At 36.4% G+C, this 24,986-nt stretch overlaps 1 protein-coding gene across 3 annotated transcripts in view; it reads right to left on the bottom strand.

The window, feature by feature from the left end:
* The window catches only part of MAPK10 (mitogen-activated protein kinase 10), a 568,389-nt gene that overhangs the window by 536,452 nt on the left and 6,951 nt on the right, over positions 1-24,986 (bottom strand). For all 3 annotated transcript variants that reach the window (XR_006216882.1, XR_006216881.1, XR_006216889.1), the window contains exon 3: positions 22,078-22,177. The gene's annotated coding sequence lies outside the window, so the exon portion shown is untranslated. The remainder of the gene's footprint in view (positions 1-22,077; positions 22,178-24,986) is intronic.

Genomic DNA, 24,986 nt, shown 5'->3' with positions numbered 1-24,986 from the left:
CTTCCTTACGTACATAAAACTGCTCAAGATAAATTGGTCTATGCATTGTTTCCTGAATTCATCATTCACATCGTTCCTACCTTCATGGTTTTGCTCAAACCCTTCCCAACTGTTTTATCACTTTTCCATTACCTTTCTCTCTTTCTTTTTTTTTTAAGCTATTTTTTTAATGTGTATTTTTGAGAGAGAGTGAGAGTGGGGTAGGGACAGAGAGAGGGAGACAGAGGATCCAAAGTGGGCTGTGTGCTGTCAGCAGAGACCCCAATGTGGGGCTCAAACTCATGAACCGTGAGATCATGACCTGAGCCTGCAGTCCGATGCTTACCCAACTGAGCCACCCAGGCGCCCCTCCATTACCTTTCTTGAAGATGCAGTTTAGGGGGCACCTGGGTGGCTCAGTTGGTTAAGTATCCGACTTCAGCTCAGGTCATGATCTCACGGTTTGTGAGTTCGAGTCCCGTGTTGGGCTCTGTGCTGACAGCTCAGAGCCTGGAGCCTGCTTCGGATTCTGTGTCTCTCTCTCTCTCTGCGCCTCTCCTGCTCACACTCTCTGTATCTCTCAAAAGTAAGGAAAAAAAAAACATTAAAAAAAAAAAAAAAGAAGAAGATGCAGTTTAAGTGCTACTCTTCCAGGAAGACTTTCCCATCTATCTCCCTATCAACAGATCCACACATATTCATACCTTTATAGAACACCCCTTCCCTGTACTCATCTGATAAGTGTTGTCTGAATTACCAGGTGGTCCTTACTGCATGTTATACCATCCACTGTTGTACTACATATATTCATTCCTCTTCCCAAGGTTAAGGATCAGGTCTACGATCTATTTTTACCCCCAGAAACCAGAATTAAAAAGTACTCAATATGGGAATGCAAGCTGGTACAGCCATTGTGGAAAACAGTATGGAGGTCCCTCAAAAAACTAAAAATAGAACTACCCTACAACCCAGCAATTGCACTACTAAGTATTTACCCTAGGGATACAGGTATGCTGTTTTGAAGGGACAAATGCACCCCAATGTTTATAGCAGCACTATCAATAATAGGCAAAGTATGGAAAGAGCCCAAATGTCCATCAATGGATGAATGGATAAAGAAGATGTGGTATATATACACAGTGGAGTATTACTCAGCAATCAAAAATAATGAAATCTTGCCATTTGCAAGTATGTAGATGGAACTGGAGCGAAATTAGTCAGAGAAAGACTTCTATATCATATGACTTCACTCATATGAAGACTTCAAGACACAAAACAGATGACCATAGGGAAGGGAAGCAAAAATAATACAAAAACAGGGAGGGGAACAAAACAGAAGAGACTCATAAATATGGAGAACAAACAGAGGATTACAGGGGGGGTGTGGTGGGGAGAATGGGCTAAACGGGTAAGGGGCACTAAGGAATCTACTCCTGAAATCATTGTTGCACTATATGCTAACTAATTTGGATGTAAATTTAAAAATAAATAAATAAATAAATAAATAAATAAATAAATAAATAAAATTAAGAATTAAAAAAAAGTAATAAATACTGTTACTGATAATAATGTTGATGTGATGCTAATGAACCCATAGAAAACAAAGACTAGGGTAGAATCTCTTACAAAATAACTGGCTACAAAAAATACAAGTTTATCTCACTAAAAACACCCTATTCCTTTCCTAAATTTGCCAGATATAAAAGTAACTTACAACATGTTTTCACTGATAATCACCAATTTCTTTGTTTCCTTATGGTAATTACATTCATTTTGATGTACATCTTTTAAGACTCCACTTTTAAATTACCTCTATTCCACATTATATGTTTAAATATTATGTAAAAGTATGCTGTCTCATATTTGACAACTCAACACAAAATTATTTCCAGAATTTTTTTAAAGTTGTAGTCATATTGTTAGTGTTTTTCTCCCTAGGTGTATGGTAATTTCTTTATCTATGCTAGTCCATGCTGGTTTGCTTATACCTCTGAGTTTCCTGATAACTCATAATTCTTGAAATGGACAAGAACATACATACCCAAGAATATGTGCTGTGATTCTCTGAAAACCCTCTATAGCTAAGAAGCGTAATTTCTTAATTCTAATCTTGACTCTACTACTGTGTCACTTTCCTATCAGTTAAATGAGAATAACAACATCTATTCTTTCCTTACTGTATATTAGATAATAGATATGACAAAATAGATCTGAAAATCCTTATAGGAAAGGTAATATATAAAGTCAAGGTATTACTCATTAAGGTAAAAGTCTAAGATAACCAAGACTCACATTTCTTCATTGCTTGGGAAAAAAAATGGTTTTCTAACGTGCTAGGTTTTATAATGTGCTAGGTAGTGTGTTCCTGGGGACTCAAAAATAAATAAGACCAAGGACAGGTTCCAGATCTCAAAATATAGTAAAGGTAAAGAATTAAACAAACAGAACAGAGATCAGGAAAATTCACTGCCTGTTTTTGTAAGGCTTGTGAGCTAAGAATGGTTTTTACAGATAAGCATTTGCAATCAGTTTGATGAATGGAAACACTAAATTTGAACTACAAGTAAGAGAAATGGTATCCTCTACAAAAGAATTCCATTCTTCGATAAATGTATCACTATTACAAAAAATTTGTACTTATTATTATTTTATTTTTAATTTTGTCAATAAAAATCATTAAACTTTATTTTCTCTCATTATATAAGTACCTACATAATATCCTTGATTTTGCCTCTTGGCCTGCAAAGTCTAAAATGTTTACTAACTGTAAACTTCACAGAAAAAGTGTGCTGACCCCTGAAATAATTAATTATACTATAATGTGGTAAATATAATGATAGAAAATATAAGTTGGGAATTCAAGTAATGATGAAAATATTGGGGAGGAGCACCTAAATCATCTTTGTGTAATGGTTTCAGGGCAGACTTCTGGGAGAAGATGGCATTGGACTGAGTCTGAAAAGCTAAGTAGGAATAAACAAAACAAGAGGGATGGGTCGAGGGGTCACTATGGGTGGTTGGTGGAAAAACTTTAGTCATCCATGGTCATTTCAGGTCCTCAGATAAGCAGATACCCAGATGGGATTAGATATGATTAGTTCTAGGAGTTGATGACTCTTCACTCTGCACCCCAACCATAGACTCAATTCCAACTATAACCAGTTGCCTGATGGTTTTTTACCAGCTCTAGAAGAGCTCTGTGAGTGCATGTAGAAAACTTGACCTGCCTTTAGCATATTCACTGTTCAGTTTTTAAAGTTGCATTGTTTTACATAAAAGAGTAAAATATTTCATTTTTTTAGTGGCAGAAATCCATAGAAAATAAAATAAAATTTGAAAAACAGTAAGAGTCTTTGCACTGATACCCAACTTGTAAATATATATTTCCAGTAACAGATAATGAATAGAACACATGTATATGCTTATCCCTTCTGCCTCATAAACATCACAAAAATTATGGCAGGAAATGGCTTTTTAAAGATATAAAACATTGATGAAAAGGAAAACTGGAGAGAAAAGAGCAGAGAGAACTGTCAAAAATAAATTGACAGCTGCAAAGCAGATGATCAGGTAAGTAGTAACTAACTTCTTAGCAGACCAGAGGCTGAAACGTAAATGCTTGTAGCTGGGAAAGTCAAGGAGCAAATGAACTCATTATATAAAATCTTGGAAAACCTCAGGAACTAGAGTCACCTAGTACCTCTAAAAGGTAACTACCAGCGGAGCCACAAATAGGAGATTTGGTTAAAAGTCTGAACGAGAAACAGGTTACTCAATCCCCCAGCTCCTGACAACCACGTGAATCAAGGCAACTACCTTCCCTCAACTCAACAGAAGACTGGAGGTTTACTCTCCAAAGATTTTAAAACACAGGGACTCTAGACTTGAGGTCACTAAGCAAGATAACGGTTAGAGTGCCATAATCAAAACAATAATTAAATTAAAAATCTATATCTTAAATGATGAGAATTAACCTGTTCTCCAAGTTAGCTTCCACAATGCTCGAAAGCATTCTGGGATATCTGGCTGGATATCTCCTCATAACACTACATTAAAGCTCAACAATTGATTTCTTGGTCACATAGTAAATTATAATTTAAGTGTATAATTAATTTATACGAAGTCAGCTATATAATGTGTCAGGTCTCTTGTTCAAAAAGCAGGGGGAAAAGTGTCATTAAAAATACTAAAATAGGGAATGCCTGGGTAGCTCAGTGATCTCAGCTCAGGTCTTGATCTCAGAGTCGTGAGTTCAAGCCCTGTGTTAGGCTCCACGCTGGGTGAAAAGGCTACTAAAAAATAAAAGAATTGAAATAGAAAGTTTTTTTTTTTCACCCTCAGTCTCTCTTTTGATTTGTCATGGTGTTTTTCTCTTTTCTTTTTTTCTTTCTTTCTTTCTTATTTATTTATTTATTTGGTCATGGTGCTTTTCTTATTTACTAATTAACATTTTTTAAGGAAAGGAAATTGAACATTTAAATTATTTAACCCACTCTTTAGCAAGTAGCGCTGGGAAAACTGATGGCAACATGAAGAAAAATGAACCTGGACCCCTTTTGACACGATACACAAAAATAAATGCAAAATGGATCAAAGATCTAAATGTAAGACAGGAAGCCATCAAAATCCTCAAGGAGAAAGCAGGCAAAAACCTCTTTGACCTTGGCTGCAGCAAATTCTTACTCAACACATCTCCGGAGGCAAGGGAAACAAAAGCAAAAATGAACTACTGGGACCTCATCAAAATAAAAAGCTTCCGCACAGTTAAGGAAACAATCAACAAAAAAAGGCAACCAAGGGAATGGGAAAAGATATTTGCAAATGACATATCCGATAAAGGGTTAGTATCCAAAATCTACAAAGAACTTACCAAACTCAACACCCAAAAAACAAATAATCCAGTGAAGAAATGGGCAAAAGACATGAATAGACACTTCTCCAAAGAAGACATCCAGATGGCCGACCGACACATGAAAAAAATGCTCAACATCACTCATCATCAGGGAAATACAAATCAAAACCACAATGAGATACCATCTCACACCTGTCAGAATGGCTAACATTAACAACTCAGGTAACAACAGATGTTGGCAAGGATGTGGAGAAAGAGGTTCTCTTTTGCACTGCTGGTGGGAATGCAAACTGGTCAACCACTCTGGAAAACAGTATGGAGGTTCCTCAAAAAACTAAAAACAGAACTACCCTACGACCCAGCAATTGCACTACTAGGTATTTATCCTAGGAATACAGGTATGCTGTTTTGAAGGGACACATGCACCCCAATGTTTATAGCAGCACTATCAACAATAGCCAAATTATGGAAACAGCCTAAATGTCCATTAACTGATGAATGGATAAAGAAGATGTGGTATAGATATAAATGGAGTATTACTCAGCAATCAAAAAGAATGAAATCTTGCCATTTGCAAATACGTGGATGGAACTGGAGCGTATTATGCTAAATGAAATTAGTTAGTGAAAGACAAAAATCATATGACTTCACTCATATGAGGACTTTAAGACACAAAACAGATGAACATAAGGGAAGGGAAACAAAAATAATATAAAAACAGGGAGGGGGACAAAACGGAAGAGACTCATAAATATGGAAAACAAACAGAGGGTTATCAGAGGGGTTTTGGGAGGGGAGATGGGCTAAATGGGTAAGGAGCATTAAGGAATCTACTCCTGAAATCATTGTTGCACTATATGCTAAGTAACTTGGATGTACTAAAAACATAAATTAAATTTAAATAAATAAATAAAAATAAACAAATAAATTATTTAACCTAAATTTCACCATTCATCTTTATATTAGGCAATGCCTTTTTAAATTCAAATATAAGTTGGGGCGCCTGGGTGGCTCAGTCCGTTAAGCGTCCAATTTCGGCTCAGGTCATGATCTCACAGTCCGTGAGTTCGAGCCCCGTGTCAGGCTCTGTGCTGACAGCTCAGAGCCTGGAGCCTGCTTCGGCTTCTGTGTCTCCCTCTCTCTCTGACCCTCCCCCGTTCATGCTCTGTCTCTCTCTGTCTCAAAAATAAATAAACGTTAAAAAAATTTTTTTAAATAAATAAATTCAAATATAAGAGCATTTAATTCATATACACAATCACTGAAATTGCACAATTTATATTTTGTAGCTCATACATGCATATGTAATTTGTTCTCATCAAAATAGTGGAAATACTTTATAAAACTAACTCAATAACTTATTTCAAGTCAATATGCACACATTCTACCAATTCTCTACTTTTGGCTTACTGGAATCAGCAATTTTACCGTAACTGTTTTACTGTGAAGTAACAGTGTGAAGTAACACTGTGAAGTAACAAGAATAAGAAAAAATATGACAGGATTTCTTACTCATTTGTGTTTCTTAGAATGCCATTATATTATTGCTGGATTAGAAATAATTGTGGGGTGCCTGGATGGCTAAGTCAGTTAAGCATCCAACTTCCGCTCAGGTCATGATCTCATGGTTTTTGAGTTTGAGCCCCACATTGGGCTCACTGCTGACAGCACATGATTTGGATCCTCTGTCTCCCTCTCTCTCTGCCACCCCCCTCTGGCTCTGTCTCATTCTCTCAAAATAAATATGTAAATAAAACTTTAAAAAAAGAAAAAGAAAAGGTAAGAATTCTGGTTCAGACAGAAAATATGGCTTCTAGGGCCTGTCTATCCCCACTTAGTCACAGATGTAACTCGCTTACCTTGTACAATCTTTGAGTCTCACTAAACTCTCATGCATCATGGGCCCACTGGAATTATGTGTTTATGGAAATCTTGAACACTATATGCAAATGGAGTAGCAAGTATTGGCTGACTTCTTGCTGGTGTTCCAGTATTCCAACAGAGTTTAATTATGAAACACAAGTTCAAGTTCAAATTCAAAACACAAGTACAAACAAAGATAAGATGAATAAGAAATTTCAAGACAGCAACAGTAGAACAGTAGGATAAGTAGGGGGGTTTTCCTTACTCAGTTGCACAGATCTCATTCCTGGGAAGCTGTCAACTATATAAGAAAGTGCCAAGTTGTTTTCCAATAAAGTTGTGTCATATTGCATTCCCACCAGTAAAGTTTGAAAGTTCCAGTGGTCTGCATCCTTACTATTAACTAGTAATGTCAAACTTGTTAGATATAGCCATTCTGGAATATATGTATAATGACATCTCATTGTAGTTTTTATTTGCAGTTCCCTAATGATTATGTTGATCATTCATTAACTAGTGAATTATTCATTCATAATTACAAATAATTATGTGCTTATTTGCCACCTGAATTATCTTCTGGGTTGTGTGTGTGTGTGTGTGTGTGTGTGTGTGTGTGTGTATGCCACAATGGTCCATGCTGTCTTTTATTATTCTGTTTTGCTGCTTGATTCAAAATGTTTTCTTGTTTGTTCTCATTTTTGTTTTTAATATAATTTATTGTCAAGTTGACTAACATACACGTTGGCTAATATGCACACGTTCTACCAATTCTCTACTTTTGGCTTACTGGAATCAGCAATTTTACCATAACTGTTTTACTGGTTAAAAAACTGGTTGGCTATCTGGATATCTTCTTTGGAAAAGTGTCTATTCATGTATACAGTGTGTTCTTGGTTTTGGGGGTAGATTTCCATGATTCATCACTTACATACAACACCCAATGCTCATCCCAATAAGTGCCCTCCTCAATGCACATCACCCCTTTTCCCCTCTCCCCACGCCCCCTCATCAACCCTCAGTTTGTTCTTTGTATTTAAGGGTCTCTTATGGTTTGCCTCCTTCCCTCTCTGTAAGTATTGTTTTCCCTTCCCTTCCCCCATGGTCTTCTGTTTAGTTTCTCAAGTTCCACAAATGAGTGAAAACATATGATATCTGTCTTTCTCTGAATGACTTATTTCACTTAGTATAATACCCTCCAGTTCTATCCACGTTGCTGCAAATGGCAGGATTTCATTCTTTCTAATTGCCAAGTAGTATTCCATTGTATATATAAAACACATCTTTTTTTTAATTTTTAAAATTACTTTTTTATTTTTTTAATTTTTTTTAATGTTTAATTTTTGAGAGAGTAAGGTAGAGTGTGAGCAGGGAAGGGTCAGAGAGAGAGAGATAGGGAGACACAGAATCCGAAGCAGGCTCCAAGATCCACACTGTCAGCACAGAGCCTGACGTGGGGTTCGAACTCACGAGCTGTGAGATCATGACCTGAGCTGAAGTCAGACGCTTAACCGACTGAGCCACCCAGGTGCCCCTAATTATTTTTTAAATATAATTTATTGTAAAATTGGTTTCCATACAACACCCAGTGCTCATCCCAACAAGTGCCCTCCTCCCTGCCCATCACCCACTTTCCCCTCTCCCCCAACCCCATCTACCCTTAGTTTGTTCTCAGTCCTTAAGAGTCTCTTATGGTTTGCCTCCCTTCCTCTCTGTAACTTTTTTTTTCCACTTCCCCTCCCCCATGGTCTTCTGTTAAGTTTCTCAAGATCCACATATGAGTGAAAACATAGGGTATCTGTCTTTCTCTGCCTGACTGCCTGACTTATTTCACTTAGCACAATACCCTCCAGTTCCATCTACATTGCTGCAAATGGCCAGATTTTATTCTTTCTCATTGCCAAGTAAGTATTCCATTATATATATAAATCACATCTTCTTTATCCATTCATCAGTTAATGGACATTTAGGCTGTTTCCATAATTTGGCTATTGTTGAAAGTGCTGCTATAAACATTGGGGTAACTGTGCCCCTATGAATCAGCTCTCCTGTATCCTTTGGATAAATTCCCAGTAGTGCTACTGCTGGGTCGAAGGGTAGTTCTATTTCTAATTATTTGAGGAACCCACATGCTGTTTTCCAGAGTGGCTGATGATGAGTGATGTTGAGCATCTTTTCATGTGTCGGTTGGCCATCTGGATGTCTTCTTTGGCAAAGTGTCTATTCATGTCTTCTGCCCATTCTTCACTGGATTATTTGCTTTTCAGGTGTTGAGTTTGATAAGTTCTTTATAGATTTTGGATACTAACCCTTTATCCAATATGTCATTTGCAAATATCTTTTCCCATTCCATTGGTTGCCTTTTAGTTTTGTTGATTGTTTCCTTTGAGGTGCAAAAGCTTTTTATCTTGATGAGGTCCCAATAGTTCATTTCTGCTTTTATTTCCCTTGCCTTCAGAGACGTGTTGAGTAAGAAGTTGATGCAGCTGAGGACAAAGGGGTTGTTGCCTGTTTTCTCCTCTAGGGTGTTGATGGTTTCCTGTCTCACATTTAAGGCTTTCACACCTGGATATCTTCTGTAATGAAATGTCTGCTTAAATCTTTTGCTCATTTTAAAAACGGGGTTGTTTTCTTGAGTTTTGAGAGTTCTTTATATATCCTGGATATAAATTCTTTTATTATATATATTATTATTATTATTATTATTATTATTATTATATTATCATCATCATTTATTTCAGTTTACATCCAAGTTAGTTAGCATATAGTACAACAATGATTTCAGGAGCAGATTCCTTAAAGCCCCTTACCCATGTAGTCCATCCCCCCTCCCACAACCCCTCCAGTAACCCTTTGTTAGTTCTCCATATTTAAGAGTCTCTTATGTTTTGTCCCCCTCCCTGTTTTTATATTATTTTTGCTTCCCCTCCCTTCTGTTCATCTGTTTTGTATCTTAAAGTCCTCATACGAGTGAAGTCATATGATATTTGTCTTTCTCTGACTAATTTCACTTAGCATGATATCCTCTAGTTCCACTGGATATAAATTCTTAATCAGATATTTTAAACAAATATTTTCTCAGGGTGCATTGGTGGCTCAGTCAGTTAAGTGTCTGACTCCTGGTTTTGGCTCCGGTCATGATTTTGTGGTCTGAGATCAAGCCCCACATCAGATTCTGGGCTGACAGTGTGGAGCCTGCTTGGGATTCTTTCTCTCTCCCTCTCTCTCTGCCCTTCCCCCACTTCTCGAAAATATATTTTTTTCTCCTAATCTGTGGCTTGTCTTCTCATTTTTGCAACAATGTCTTTTGAAGACCACAAGGTCTTAATTTTGTTGGCTTTAATTTTAATTTTTTTTAAATTACATAAACTCTACCCTTAGCTTGGAGCTTGAACTCATGACCCTGAGATCAACAGTCACAAGGTCTACTGACTGAGTCAGCAAGGCACCCATAGGGTCTTAATTTTGATAACATGCATTAATTTATTTCTGTTATAGTTCATGCTTTCTGGGTCCTAAGAAATCTTTGCTAACCAAATGTCACATTTTCTCCTAGAAATTTTTACAGCTTTCTTCTAGAAATTTTTATAGCTTTTGGTCTATGGTTCATTTCAAGTTAATTTTTTTAATCTATTATAGGTAGGTTTTAGGTTTAGTATAAAATTTTATATATTTTTTGAATATGATATTCAATTGTTCCAGCATTTTTAAAATTTTTTTTAAAAATGTTTATTTTTGAGAGAGAGAGAGAGAGAGAGAGAGAGACAGTGTGAGCAGGGGAAGGGCAGAGAGAGAGAGAGAGACAGAGACACAGAATCCAAAGCAGGCTCCAGGCTCCAAGCTGTCAGCACAGAGCCCAATGTGGGGCTTGAACCCACCAACTGTGAGATCATGACCTGATTCAAAGTCGGACGCTCAACAACTGAGCCACCCAGGTGCCCCCCAACACATTTTTTGAAAAGCTATCTTTTACACCATTAAATTACCTTATCATCTTTGTTGAAGATCATTTGACCATATACTTTGTATTTCGGTTTCAAAATAATTTTGCCTTTGCATTTTCAAATAAATTTTAGAGTAAATCTGTCCATTTCTACCAAAAAGTTGCTTCAATTTTTATTTGAATTGCATGGATTCTATAGATAAATGTGAGATAATTAACATCTTTAAAAAAGCAGTTCTTTAGATCCATGAACATGGTATATCTCTCCAGTTATTAGGTATTCTTTATTTCTCTCACCAATGTCATAGTTTTCAATGTATAAATCTTCCATATTTTTCTTAGATTTATCCCATAATATTCATGTTTTGATTCTGTTGTGATTTTTTTAAAAGTTTCAATTTCTAATTGTTCATTGCAAGAAAAGATAATTGATTTTACAATTATTTAGCTGATTTCAATTATTTAGCTAAATAATTCACTCATTAATTTTAGATTTTCTTCTTTTTTTCACTTTCTTGGGATTTGGAGGGAATAATCATGTCAACTGAAAGTAATGATAGTTTATTTCTTTTTTTTTTTTTTTTAATTTTTTTTTCAACGTTTTTTATTTATTTTTGGGACAGAGAGAGACAGAGCATGAACAGGGGAGGGGCAGAGAGAGAGGGAGACACAGAATCAGAAACAGGCTCCAGGCTCGAAGCCATCAGCCCAGAGCCTGACGCGGGGCTCGAACTCACAGACCGCGAGATCGTGACCTGGCTGAAGTCGGACGCTTAACCGACTGCGCCACCCAGGTGCCCCTCTTTTCTTTTTTTTTATGTTTGTTTGTTTGTTTTGAGACAGAAAGATAGTGAGCAGGGGAGGGGCAGAGAAAGAGGGAGACAGAATCCCAAGCAGGCTCTGCACTGTTAGCACCGAGTCTTATGTGAGGCTAAAACCCACAGAGAGATCATGACCTGAGCGGAAACCAAGAATTGGCTGCTTAACCAACTGAGCCACCCAAGTGCCCTGATAGCTTTATTTCTTAAACATGAAAGGGTAGACAAGAATCACAAGATATTTGAGCAAGGCCTCTAACAAAAAGGGGAGAAAGAAAAAAAAAGAAAGAAAGAAAGAAAGAAAGAAAGAGAGAAAGAAAGAAAGAAATTTAAAAACTTTCCAGAAAATAGAAAAGACAAAGAAAAGAAAATTAAGGGAGAGTGGAGTATCAGAAAAATTAGAGGTTCATCATGTGATTAATGGTAGCTCCACAAAGAGTGAGCAGAGGCATTGGGGTAGAGGGGGGGTGGGAGGCACAAGCAGAGTTATTAATGGAGTTATAGTACAAGAAATTTTCCCTGAATTAAAAAGCCTGACTCTCCAGTACCCACCATAATGATATTAAAAAGAACTACATTATGCTCATCATTGTAAAACTTCAGAGGATCATAGACAAAATGGAAAAGGATTGTAAACAATCCACTGAGGAAAAACAATTTATATACAAAGATTCAGGAACTGAAATGGTATCAAACTTTACACTGCAACCCTATTTAAGTTAAGAGTCAATAAAACAGGGGCGCCTGGGTGGCTCAGTTGGTTAAGTGCCCAACGCTTGGTTTCGGCTCAGGTCATGATCTTGCAGTTCTTGAATTTGAGCATCACATAGGGCTCTGCGCTGACAATGCAGAACCTGCTTGGGATTCTCTCTCTCACTCTCTCTTTCTGCCCCTCCCTCTCTCTCTCTCTCTCTCAAAATAAGTAAACTTTAAAAAAAAAGAAAAAGAAAAAAAGACAATGAAACAGTGCCTTTAATATTTTGAGGGAAAATAATTTCCATGATATAATAATTATATTTAGAATAAATGTATTTTAAGACATAATGTATTTAAGATAAAATGTATTTAAGACATACAGGGTCTACTGGAAAAGGAAAAAAACTATAAGGAGAAAGAAGAAGGCATAAGATCCAGAAATAGGGGATCAAACACACAATAAAGATAAGAGGAATCTCAGGACAATGGTGCAAAGAAATTCTAGATGCTGTCTATGCAGTGAGGCCTAAAGAACATCAAGTCTATATTGGAGCAGGAGAAAGCAACACTCTAGGAAGAAAGTCTCCAAGGGGAAAAAATTGTTAATTTGCCAAATGTGTCCAATCTTATCAAGTAGATTTATGTTTCTCATAGATAGTTTAGGGATATTTAGCTACATAGAATACAAAGCAAACAAAAAAAGAAATTATTTACTCTGGGGAGGAAAAGAAAATATACTGAATATAAAAGAATATACTAATATACTATGTGACTCAATTTTGAGTAATACATGGTCGTAATCATGATAAAGGCTGAATAGCGACATAAACAGAAATTGTGATAATTGTATTGGGAAAATGGGAGGAATAGAAGTCTAATGGATACAATATAAAGCTGGAAAATTATATAATTGTATTTATCTAGCAAATACTTATAGAACACTTACTATACTAGGCAGTAAATACTTCAGAAATGCTATTCATCTACTGCTCATATTGGCTCTATGAGTTAGTACTATTATTAATTCTAATTTGCTGATGGAAGAAGGATATCACAGAAAACTTAACTTTCCCAAGATCAGTGATTCTCAACAGGGGGTGATTTTGTTTCTTCAGGGGACATTTGGCGATACCTGAAGACATTTTTAATTGTTACAGCTGGGGTGAGGGTAGAGACCAGGGATATTGCTACACAGGCTAAAATTCACAGAATAGCTCCCTAAGACAAAAAGTTATCTATCACACTGTGTCAATTGTGCCTATCAAGAAACATTGACCAAGATAAACAGAAGTGGTGCATATAGAGCTGGGATTTGAATCACAGAAGTTCTTGAATACCGCCTTAGTATGCTGCCTTTCAACAACAGCCTATGGATGTTATTTAGAAACATGAAAGTAAATATCAGAAGAAGGAGCTGAAAAATTGAAAGCAGTTGCCCCTACAGAGAAATAACTTGGGGAGGGGAATAAGGGCCAGTGGACTATTTGGGGGTTGTTTTTTACTGGGGGGGGAGGGGGGGAGAGGGGGCGGGGAGTGTTTGTTGTTTTGTTGTTGTTGTTTCTTGCTGTTTTTTAAAAGACCTGAAGAACTATTTGAATTATACTTACTTTTAAATGTTACAATAATTATAAATATTCAAATCAGAAACTTTTTTCATCTTAATTATTGTTTCCCTTATCTTAGAAGTGTTTAGTAAAATGCAGTTTATAAGAGTAGTCTCTCAGTAAATTTTGAAAAGAAGGAAAACTACACGAAGGATTGAATATACACAAAAAGACAACTTTTGTCTTGATTGACATCTTGCATATCAAGTTCCAACTTGCACCATAATGAAGTATTTCAGACAGAAAATCCTGATGATCCAGATTCCTAATGGAAAAACCATTTCAGACCTTATTATAAGGAAACAAGAAAAAATGGCTTTACTAGATAATGAGAGATTACCAGCTCTATCATTACATACATAAAAAAGCATCTATATTAGAGGAACAATGAAGCTACTTTTTAAAAAACATTGAAAGCTAGTTAAATAAAGGTGATACTGTTGTTCTTAATAATTATTTTTAGATTCATACATATCACTCAACCTTTAAAACTTTTTTTTTTAAGTTTATTTATTTAGTGTGCATGAGAGAGAGAGACGGAGACTCCCAAGCAGTCTCCATACTCAGTTCAGAGCCAGACACAGGGCTCAATCTCATGAGCCGTGAGATTATGACCTGAGCCAAAATCAAGAGTCGGACACTTAGGTTGAGCCATCCAGGTACCCCTCACTCAACCTTTAAAGATCCATAGAGAAATTATAAATCCAACCTGGAAACTCATCCATCTCCCAATATCTTGTAACAGTAACAATAGATCTTTAACAGGATACACCGCAGACAAAAGGAAGAAAGATACTGATTTCCTGTCACTACTATAGCAATACATTGGATCAGCAGATTATCTCTACTCTCAGAGAAAACAAAAGCCATTTTCAAGAATCTTTCCCATCTCTATTTCTTTCCTCACAGTTCTATTTTCTTTTCTCATATTTTCTTTTCCTGTTTAAGGTTCTATATGTGTGCCTTTTGTTGTTGTTTGAACCAGGTAATTTTACCTGTTTCATAAAGCAAAATGACATCAAAATGTATATAGTAAGAAGTCTTGCTCTTGCTGCTGTCCACATTCAAGAATGCGGTCCATTCCTTCCTGCTTACAGGTAACCATTTTGAATAGCATTTTTTAATGGCATGGATCTTCTCAATATTTCTTTATGTAAATACAGTCAAATCTAGATATATGTGTGTATATACACGTGTGTATTTTTTCTTATATTTCCCACAGTTTCTTACTTTACTTCACAAAACAAGTTTTGAAATAAAATTTATTATGTCAGTTAGAGTCTGGCCATCCTAGAGATACTCATCACTTAACAAACTAGAAATTTTAAGTCTATATAGATGATATCTCTATTAAAGATATTGACTGCCATAATAATTATACAACAATTATTTAATTATGAAATAATTATTTAATAATTTTTAAAAGTTTTTCAATTTCCAGATACTAAAAGAATATTTTTAAAATCAGGTGTGCACTTTCTATATTTTTAGGATGTTTTTAAAAGTTACTAGTTAAGCCAACTTCAGTAAAACCTGTACTTCAACAAATAGTTATGTTGGAAACAAATTCATAATGAGACCTAACAATATCCCTTGTATAAAAATAAATCAGTGGTATTAATTTGGCTAAATTTTGTATCATTTTCTGTGCGTTCAATGGTAATTACTTAAAATTTAAATAACACACTGCTTTATCAAAGATTTTAATTTCTCATATTTAAAGAAAATATCAGGGTGCCTGGGTGACTCAGTCAGTTAAGTCACTGACTCTTGATTTCAGCTCAGGTCATGATCTCATGGTTTGTGAGATCAAGCCCCAGGTCGGCTACATGCTGACAGCATGGATCCTGCTTGGGATTTTTCTCTCTGCCCTTCCCCCGCTCATGTACTCACACGTTTGCTCTCTCTCTCAAAATAAATAAATAAACTTTTTAAAAAATTAAAAAATATCATTCTTGTTATAGTCAAAGGTCATAAAACAAATCCTAAAAGCCTTAGTAATGTTGAAATCAAATTTCTTTCAACAAGATTTTAATGGGAAACTATGGGGCCTGGAATTGAATAAATAATTAAACCCTTTTACCTTTCTTTCTGTCATTTATTTACCATCCCTCCACCCCATGCAACCTGGGCAACTCAGTTGGAAACATACTTCTTAAGGTGGAGCTCAGAATGGGGACTTGGTAGAAGAGAGAAAGAAAAATGCAGCCCCTAACTATCCACCAACTTCACCTAGGAATACTCCTCTTCACAGGCTTCACAGTGAGACTGATTGGGCTTGGAACTGTGAAACCAAAGGAGAGTTTGTTTCTTTCTGGTTCTGCCAAGATTCTTCCCAGGAGCAAAGCCTATACCATAGTCACAGGAAAATCACTATTATAGAATGTCGGTGGTATCTGAATGAATGGTCTTCTATTCCAATTTAAATTAATATTATATTTGGGGTATATATTAAATTTATTGCCTCCTTTTTTATTTCAAGTGGGAAAAGAAATTACTTTGAACATAGGGAAACACCCAGCAGACAATCAGAAGTCATGGCACCATGTCTTTTGGAATTTCTGTAGGCATATGAACCTGTCCTTGTCTCAAAACAAAAACAAAAACAAAACAAAAACAAAAAAATGGAAAACTCAGCTCCATGGTCTCAAAACAAAGAGAGAAAAAAATAATAATAAATGTAAAGAAATATAAAATAATAAGAAAAAATTAAACATCTATTAAATAACCACCATAAGCAAATGTATATGTCCCTTCCAAATGTCTACAGGTCAAAAAATAATAATGTGCTATCAAAAATATGATAAAAACCATCAAACTATAGATTATATTAGCTCTCTAATTAGGAAAATTAAATTGAGATTCTTTCATGAAAATTATATATATTCACATGCAGGAAAATGAAAACGAAGAAAAACAATTAGTACTTTATCAAATCTTCACCAATGATATTTCAATCACATCAAATTCTCCTAGAAGATGTTCTGTCTTAACAAATATATATGTTCACTCTTATTCATTTTTGCAGAGTGAAGTTATCCTTCTTTGAGTTGTTTGTTATCATATTTGTGTTTTTTGGTGAAGATGAGATACAATATCGTGAAATTCTTTTTTTGAGTTTATTTCTTTATTTTGAGATAAAGACAGAGAAGGAGTGCCAGTGGGGGAGGGGCAGAGAGAGAATCCCAAGCAGACTCCACACCATCAGCTCAGAGCGCAATGTGGGGCTCAAACCCACAAACTGTGAGATCATGACCTGAGCGAAAGTCGGAGTCTTAAAGGATTGAGCCACCCAGGTTTCCCCCACTTTTTTCAATTTTTATTTATTTATTTATGAGAGAGAGAGAACACAATTGGGGGAGAGTCAGAGAGAGAGGGAGACACAGAATCCCAAGCAGCCTCCAGGCTCTTAGCTGTCAGGGCAGAACCCAACACAGGGCTCAAAGTCACCAACCATGAGATCACGACCTGAGCCCAAGTTGAACACTTAATCAACTGAGTCACCCAGGCACCCTAAAATTCTTTGGATAATTTACATCCATGCATCTTTGCACACACTATCATTTTTTAAAAATATTATTAATAGGAATAAAAGCATGACACTAACAGTTGAACTGCAGGATATTGGGTATTATTAGCTGGCATTGATGAATTCCTAAAAATCATCAAAACAAAACATGCTAAGTCATTCCTACCTATCTTTAAACACTGAGGTGGCAAGTGAATCAAGTGATTTGCAGATGGCTAAATAAAAACTTATTGTCTGTTAAAGTATTATTAATCAGGTGCCAAATATAGTAAGAATTCTCCAGAACTTTACAGTGAATCTATAAGCTTTTTTCTTTGTCTTCAAAATTACAAGCAATATTTATCATATACAAAGTGAAAGTAACAACAAATATCAAAGTCATTTATGAAAGAATAGAAAAAGTAAGCCAAAAGGAATCTCTAGTTGTTTCACAGTCAAAAACAATCAGTGTTGGGAAGAAGAAATTTAAAAGTTCAAGGCAAAATAATGAGTACATTTTCCTTTACACTATTAGAAGCACAGTATAAAATGATATTATTTACAAGGGGAAAATGCCATATTACTAATATAAATAGATGCTTTCCAGATAATTATTACAGTAATAGTATGAAATAGACAAAATTAAGCAAGGGTTTTTGCACTCTTATCATATAAATATTAACTCAGGACTTTAGTTTTACCAGAACCATATAAACCTTAACTTCACTCGTGATCATGTCAAATTTACTTTGGCTATTTGTTTTCTCCTCCATTACAGGCCTCTTGTGCCTTAGAGCTGTTACATTTTACTTGGCTTAATCTATAACTAAAGGAAGATTGAAATGATCACCTGAGTTACCTAAAGAAAACACACTTGTATGACACTGGGCGGGGAAGAGAGAAGCAGTGGCCTGGCACCAATGACCATCAAACAGAAATTGGGAACTAAATCAATGGACCTGTAAAGATGAGTAATTTGATAGCAAATTTTCTATAGTAACTGAGAAACCAATGATACTAATATAACCTTTGTCAGATTTTTGCATTTAGTTGATAACTATATTTATATTTTTATCTTACTACTGTGGTTATAGTTGAACATGTTATTAATATAATTGTTGAAGTGATATAAAGAAAATTAGTTTATGAAAACGTTATTGTAATTTTTTAAATTTATTTAAAATTTGTTTTAAATTGAAATGCTTATAAAGTTCTTACTTGTTTACTTAAAGATTCATAGAAAACTTATTATTACTACATCCATATAACCTGTTCAACCTATTCTTACCAGCCACTGAACCAAACTGCCTGTAGTACACCCATGCTGGGGATACTAACGCAGAAGATACTAATGATTGCCTCAGTAATCCAGTATTCATTTCCAAACCCTGTTTCCCATGCCTGCCTTTGCTAGACAAGAAAAGCTAAGTACTTGCTTCCTTGCTTTCCTTGTATTCAGCTGGACACAATTTTGGCCACTAATATGTAGGTGAAACGAGTAAAGTCTTTTAGGAAAAGCTTTTAATTTTATACACACACACATACACACACAATTATATATACATAGAGAGAGACAGACAGAGACACAAAGAGACAGAGAACAGCCAAGGCTGACTCCATATTTCCCATCCTTCATTTGGTCTTGAAAGAGGATTGACTATCTGGAGTTACAGCCATCCTATTATGATTTTTTAATTTATTTATTTAAAGTCACGATAGTTAATATGCAGTGTAGTATTGGTTTCAGGAGTAGAACCCAGTGATTCATTACTTACATACAACACCCAGTGCTCATCCCAATAAACGCCCTTCTTAATGTCCATCACCCTTTTAGCCCATCCCTCCACTCACCTCCCCTCCAGCAATCCTCAGTTTGTTCCCTGTATTTAAGATTCCCTCATGGTTTGCCTCCCTCTCTGTTTTTATCTTATTTTTCCGTCCCTTCCCCCTATGTTTTGTATCTTAAATTCTTTATATGAGTAAAGTCATATGATATTTGTCTTTCTCTGACTTATTTTGCTTAACAAAATACACTCTAGTTCCATCTACATTGTTGCAAATGACAAGATTTCATTCTTTTTGACCACTGAGTAATATTGCAGTGTGTGTGTGTGTGTGTGTGTGTGTGTGTGTATGCGTGTGTGTGTGCGTGCACGCGTTGTGTATATACTACATCTTCTTTATCAATTCACCAGTCGATGGGCATTTGGGCTCTTTCTACAATTTGGCTATTGTTGATAGTGTTGCTATAAACATTGAGGTGTATGTGTCCCTTAGTATCAGCATTTTTATACCTTTAGATGAATAGCTAGTAGTGTGATTGCTGGGTTGTAGGGTCCTATCATAATTTGAAGAGGAAGGCAAAGAGAACTGAAGTGCAGTGACCCTGGCTTGGACATCAGAAACAGTTGCTTACCACCTGGTTCCTATTTATTTATTTATTTATTTATTTATTTATTTATTTATTTATATCCAAGTTAGTTAGCATATAGTGCAACAATGATTGCAGGAGTAGATTCCAATGATTCATCCCCTATGTATAACACCCAGTGCTCTTCCTTAATGCCCCTTACCCATTTAGCCCATCCCTCCTCCCATAACCCCTTCAGCAACTCTCTGTTTATTCTCTATATTTAAGACTCTCTTATGTTTTGTCCCCCTCCCTGGTTTTATATTATTTTTGCTTCCCTTCCCTTCTGTTCATCTGTTTTGTCTCTTAAATTCCTCATGAGTGAAGTCATATTATATTTGTCTTTCTCTGACTAATTTCGCTTAGCATGATACCCTCTAGTTCCATCCACATAGTTGCAAATGGCAAGATTTCATTCTTTTTGATTGTTGAGCAATACTCCATTGTATATGTATATACCACATCTTCTTGATCCATTCATCCATCAATGGGGATTTGGGCTCTTTCCATACGTTAGCTATTGTTGATAGTGCTGCTATAAACATTGGGGTGCATGTGTCCCTTCGAAACAGCACACCTGTATCCCTTGGGTAAATACCTAGTAGTGCAATTGCTGGTCATAAAGTTCTATTTTTAATTTTTTGAGGACCACCTGGCTTTTTATGAGAAAAATAACACTATCTGATTAAGCCACTACTTATCAGAAATTTTATTGCTTGGAGCTAATAGCCTTTCTGATGCACTGCCCTATTCTACTGAGAAAAACATGGTCAGACACCCAAAACAAAGGATTACCCTTCAACTAGAAGATATTTCTTCTATCTTTAAAAGAATGGTACTTATCCCCAGCACATTCTCCTGCAATATTCTGATTACCAGAGTCTGGCTATTTGCTGAACAGGAGGGCTGGTGGTCTCTCAAAGCATCTATTTGGAAGAGTTTATGCCCAGAAATACTTTTATGTTTGAAGAACAGGGAAAGAGTATGTATGTGAGAGTATGTGTGTAGGGTGATGACAGTAAAGGAAAAGGAAGGCATGGCATGGTGACTACCTCCCTTCACTTTCATGTACTTAAAACAGTGAATTTCAACAGAGACATTGTGATATAATGAACATGAACAGTGCCACTTCAAGAACCATGTGACAAAATATTGCACAATGGTGCCTTACTTCTGCAGAGGAGCCCAGCCCAGCTCTGTCTCATTGCTGACAGCTTTGGGGAACACTGGAAGACAATCTCCTTGACACCGATATTCATGGTCTCTTGGAGGGTATGGGCCACAGCGGAAAGAGCAAGCACGTGCCTTCATGTGATGTTCAGGCATTAGACTTTCAGGAAGAGGTTTGAGCACAAGAGCGAAGACAAACATTAGAGAGAACATGTAAACCATTACTTGGAGATTTCTAGAAGTATGAGAGGTAGACAACACATTTTCTGGAGTCTAGGGGTCCTCTGGGAGAAGACAGGACTCAATTTGTGTTATTTATGTAACTGGAATCCATCCAGTCTATAGCCCAAGCTGGTGAGAGTTTTAAACACAGTGATTTTTGGCTAACAGGCTTTTGGCTGATAAATACTGTCAGTCTTCATTTAGTTAGAGTTGCCATTGGTGGCACTGGAAAGACTTCCCATTAAGAGAACTGGATAAGAAAATGGAGGATCATTCAAACTATAATGAAGCAAAGGAATGTTTACTGAAAGCCGAGTAATTACAGTATATTCTCTGACCAAAGGGAATAGAGTTCATTACTCTTTGAGTTCATATTACCAGCAAAGTTTAGTAACTGTTTTGAGAGAGTAAGAAAAATCCCTTTTCCCCTCCACACTCCAAGAGTATACTGTATATTTGCATATTTTTAAAAATTTTTTTTAATGTTTTATTTTTTTTTAATGTTTTATTTATTTTTGAGACAGGGAGAGACAGAGCATGAACAGGGGAGGGTCAGAGAGAGGGAGACACAGAATCTGAAACAGGCTCCAGGCTCTGTGCTGTCAGCACAGAGCTCGACGTGGGGCTTGAACTCAAGGACCTTGAGATCATGACCTGAGCCGAAGTCGGACGCTTAACCGACTGAGCCACCCAGGCGCCCCTATATTTGCATATTAATATCTCTACTGTTTATCCTCACCCGTTTCTCTCTCCTTCTCCCAGTAGAATACCAAGAATAAAGAGATCAACCAACAATCAACAAAGATTAATATCTTCAGAACACTTGCTGGATATAACATCCTGTGTTAAGTGCTACATGGGGATTTTTTCAAAATAAAATAGCTCTATTAAATTACCTTCACTTGGTCAAACCACATTACAAGATTAACTGATGTTCTCCATTCCCTCTATAAAAACACACAGACTGATGTCCATGGCCACTGAATGTTTACTAATGGGCTATATCATAGCATACCTGTACATTTCTGCCTCCTCCAGCTGAGTTATAACCACCAGCAGCCATTGATTCATTCCTTTAATAGTGTCTGAGTGTCCACTTTGTGACAGGCTCTATTCTAGAAGGGAGGGACACAGCAGTGAATAAAACAGACTCAAATCCTGCCCTCATGAAACTTACATAAAAATCAATTGTTTTGTGGGGTGCCTGGGTGGCTCAGTCGGTTAAGCATCCAAGTTCAGCTCAGGTTATAATCTTGCAGTTCCTGAGTTCGAACCCCATATCAGGCTCTGTGCTGACAGCTCAGAGCCTGCTTCAGATTTTGTGTCCCTTCTCTCTCTGTCCCTCTCCTGCTCTCTCTCTCTCTCAAAAATAAATAACATTAAAAAAAAATTTAAATCAATTGTTTTAGTTTCCCAAACTCTTAATGTGAGTTATTCTTGCTAATGTACTTAGATAATTTAACTTTTATACACTTTATTAAGTATAAGTGCAAAGTGAAAATTAAGTTGAAAGTTATAAACACACTTAGAGTAGTGAGTTTTAGATTATGTATATTTTAACACAGTTTTGTTTTTTTTTATTATTATTACTTTATTTTTGAGAGACAGAGAGAGAGACAGAGCATGAGCAGGGTAGGGGCACAGAGACAGAGAGACAGACTCTGAAGTGAGCTCCAGGCTCCAAGCTGTCAGCACAGAGCCGGACGTGGGGCTCAAAGTCGTGAAAGGCATGATCATGACCTGAGCTGAAGTCAGACGGTGAACCCACTGAGCCACCCAGGCGCCGCTAACACAATTTTTAAAAATGAAGTTGAATGCTATAAAAAAGCAAATTACTGCCACGAATTACCAGAGGTAAGAAAACTGTAGTGTCCTCAAGTTCTACGCTTCCTTTAATAAAAATCAAAAGAGAAAATTGTAGATTTTGCATTTAGGAAAGGTTTATGTAAAAAAGACAACCTACAACTCTCAACCACAGATTTATGGTCTGAAAAGCCTTGGCCCAACATCAAAAGATTGGCTAATGAATGTATAATGATAGGTTTTGGGTAAAAATAAAATACTTAATTTACATATGTATAATTTTTAATAGTTCTCTACTTTAAGGTGAACTAAAGAACTACTAATCTTAACAGCTTCAACTCTCCAAGTAAGACAAATTTCCTCTCTTCATGTGGTTGTAAAATGTGGCATTTCTCCTGTTTATATGAGTATTCTAACTCTGGATTTGGCCCTAAATCAATAATTAGTGTTTGTAGATAAGACTATTTTTCCTCCTAAGTTTTGTATTAGACATTATACGAGAAAATGTAAAAATCAATCAACTGCTAAGAAATTTTTTGCGAAGTGATGCTTTGTTTTATTAAACACTCCAGCTCTGCCTAACAAAGCCTTTAATGATCAACTTTCTTGCACAGCAGCTCACTCCCATGGGACAGTGTGAAATCACCCTCTTTAAAACAGAACGTAAACTAGAAAGCTTCACTTCTGATTTGGTGTCCATTTCTGGGAACACTTAAGAAAATCAAGGTTAGCAGTCATGAACCCTAAGGCAAGGCCCTATAGGTCAGGTTTGGATGACAGTGTGTTCATATTAAGTTACTTTGTGTATGCTCAAACCTGGCTTCCTTTCAAACAACAAAAGAGTTGTGCTTATTTGCCATACTCCCTTCAACCAAACTGAACAGGCAGTTACATAACTTGCCAGGACAAGTAGTAGAAATGAGTCAGAGACAGGACCAGCCCTAGTAAAAATTGTGAATTGGCAGTTTGAGTTCAGTGCCACACCCCTTTAGTACTACACATACTTCCCTGATCCCCTCCCTTGGTATCATCAGCCCTGAGGGCCACCCTCATACCACACACCTCTCCCCCCACCAAATTCTTCTCTCCCTCTCTTCCACTCACCGAAACTAGCTTCCCTCTTCTTCCCCTTCAAGCTAATTAAAATTTGCCTCCCGAGTATCTCTCACCCTCAGGGTTTAAAGTGACAACTACCCTAATCTGATAAACCAATCTATACTAATGTGTGAAGAGAGAAAGCTGAAAGGTAAAGTGAGTTTTTACTTCTACCTTCTAAAGTTAACACCCTTGCAGTTTAACTCCTGAAAGTGAGGATTTCTAGGTGAGGCACTCAGGAAACATTTGGGCTCAAGCAGAGCCATTAGGCAGCTGGCAAATCAAGCAGGAGTAGGTGAATGTTTTTAGCCTAACACACCGCCAGCCCTAATCAGAGTAACTGACAAACCCTGGTCAATTGGGGGCCGGTAGGGGGGAAACTGGAAAAGAGCTTAGAGTCTTGTTGGTAAAGAAAATTTGTTACAGCAGTACCACAATTAAAATTTTCTGAATGAACCTTTTATAAGAGTATCTAGCACTGGTACCTGATTTTTTTTTTTTTTTTTTTTTTTTTTTTTTTAAGTTTCTCTTCAGGGTCACCTGGGTGGCTCATTTGGTTAAACGTCCAACTGTGGCTCAGGTCATGATCTCATGGTTTATGAGTTTGAGCCCCACATCAGGCTCTTTGCTGACAGCTCAGATTCTGTGTCTCCATCTCTCTGCCCCTCACTCACTAGCACGCTCTCTCTCTCTCTCTCTCAAAAATAAATAACCAGTTTTTAAAAAAAGTTTCTCACTAAGGAATCTACTCCTGAAATCATTGTTGCACTATATGCTAATTTGGATATAAATTTTAAAAAATAAAAAAAAAATTTTAAAGTTTCTCTTCAGAATGAGATTTAAAAACTTTTTTTTCTCAATAAGTCTAAAACACTAATTCCAAAAAAGTCTGCATAGCTTTTGTTGTTATTGTTGCTTGATTTTCTTAAACAGCACTTTAAAGTTTACAAATATTCCATGAAATACTGCTGAATACTGAAATAACATTACAGGCTATTATGTGCAGAACATACCTGCTATTCTTAT

The sequence above is a fragment of the Panthera tigris genome, chromosome B1 (genome assembly GCF_018350195.1).
Source record: "Panthera tigris isolate Pti1 chromosome B1, P.tigris_Pti1_mat1.1, whole genome shotgun sequence".
Taxonomy (NCBI): Eukaryota; Metazoa; Chordata; class Mammalia; order Carnivora; family Felidae; genus Panthera; species Panthera tigris.
Note: the sequence above shows the minus strand (reverse complement) of the source record. Positions and strands in the feature narration are given on the sequence as shown.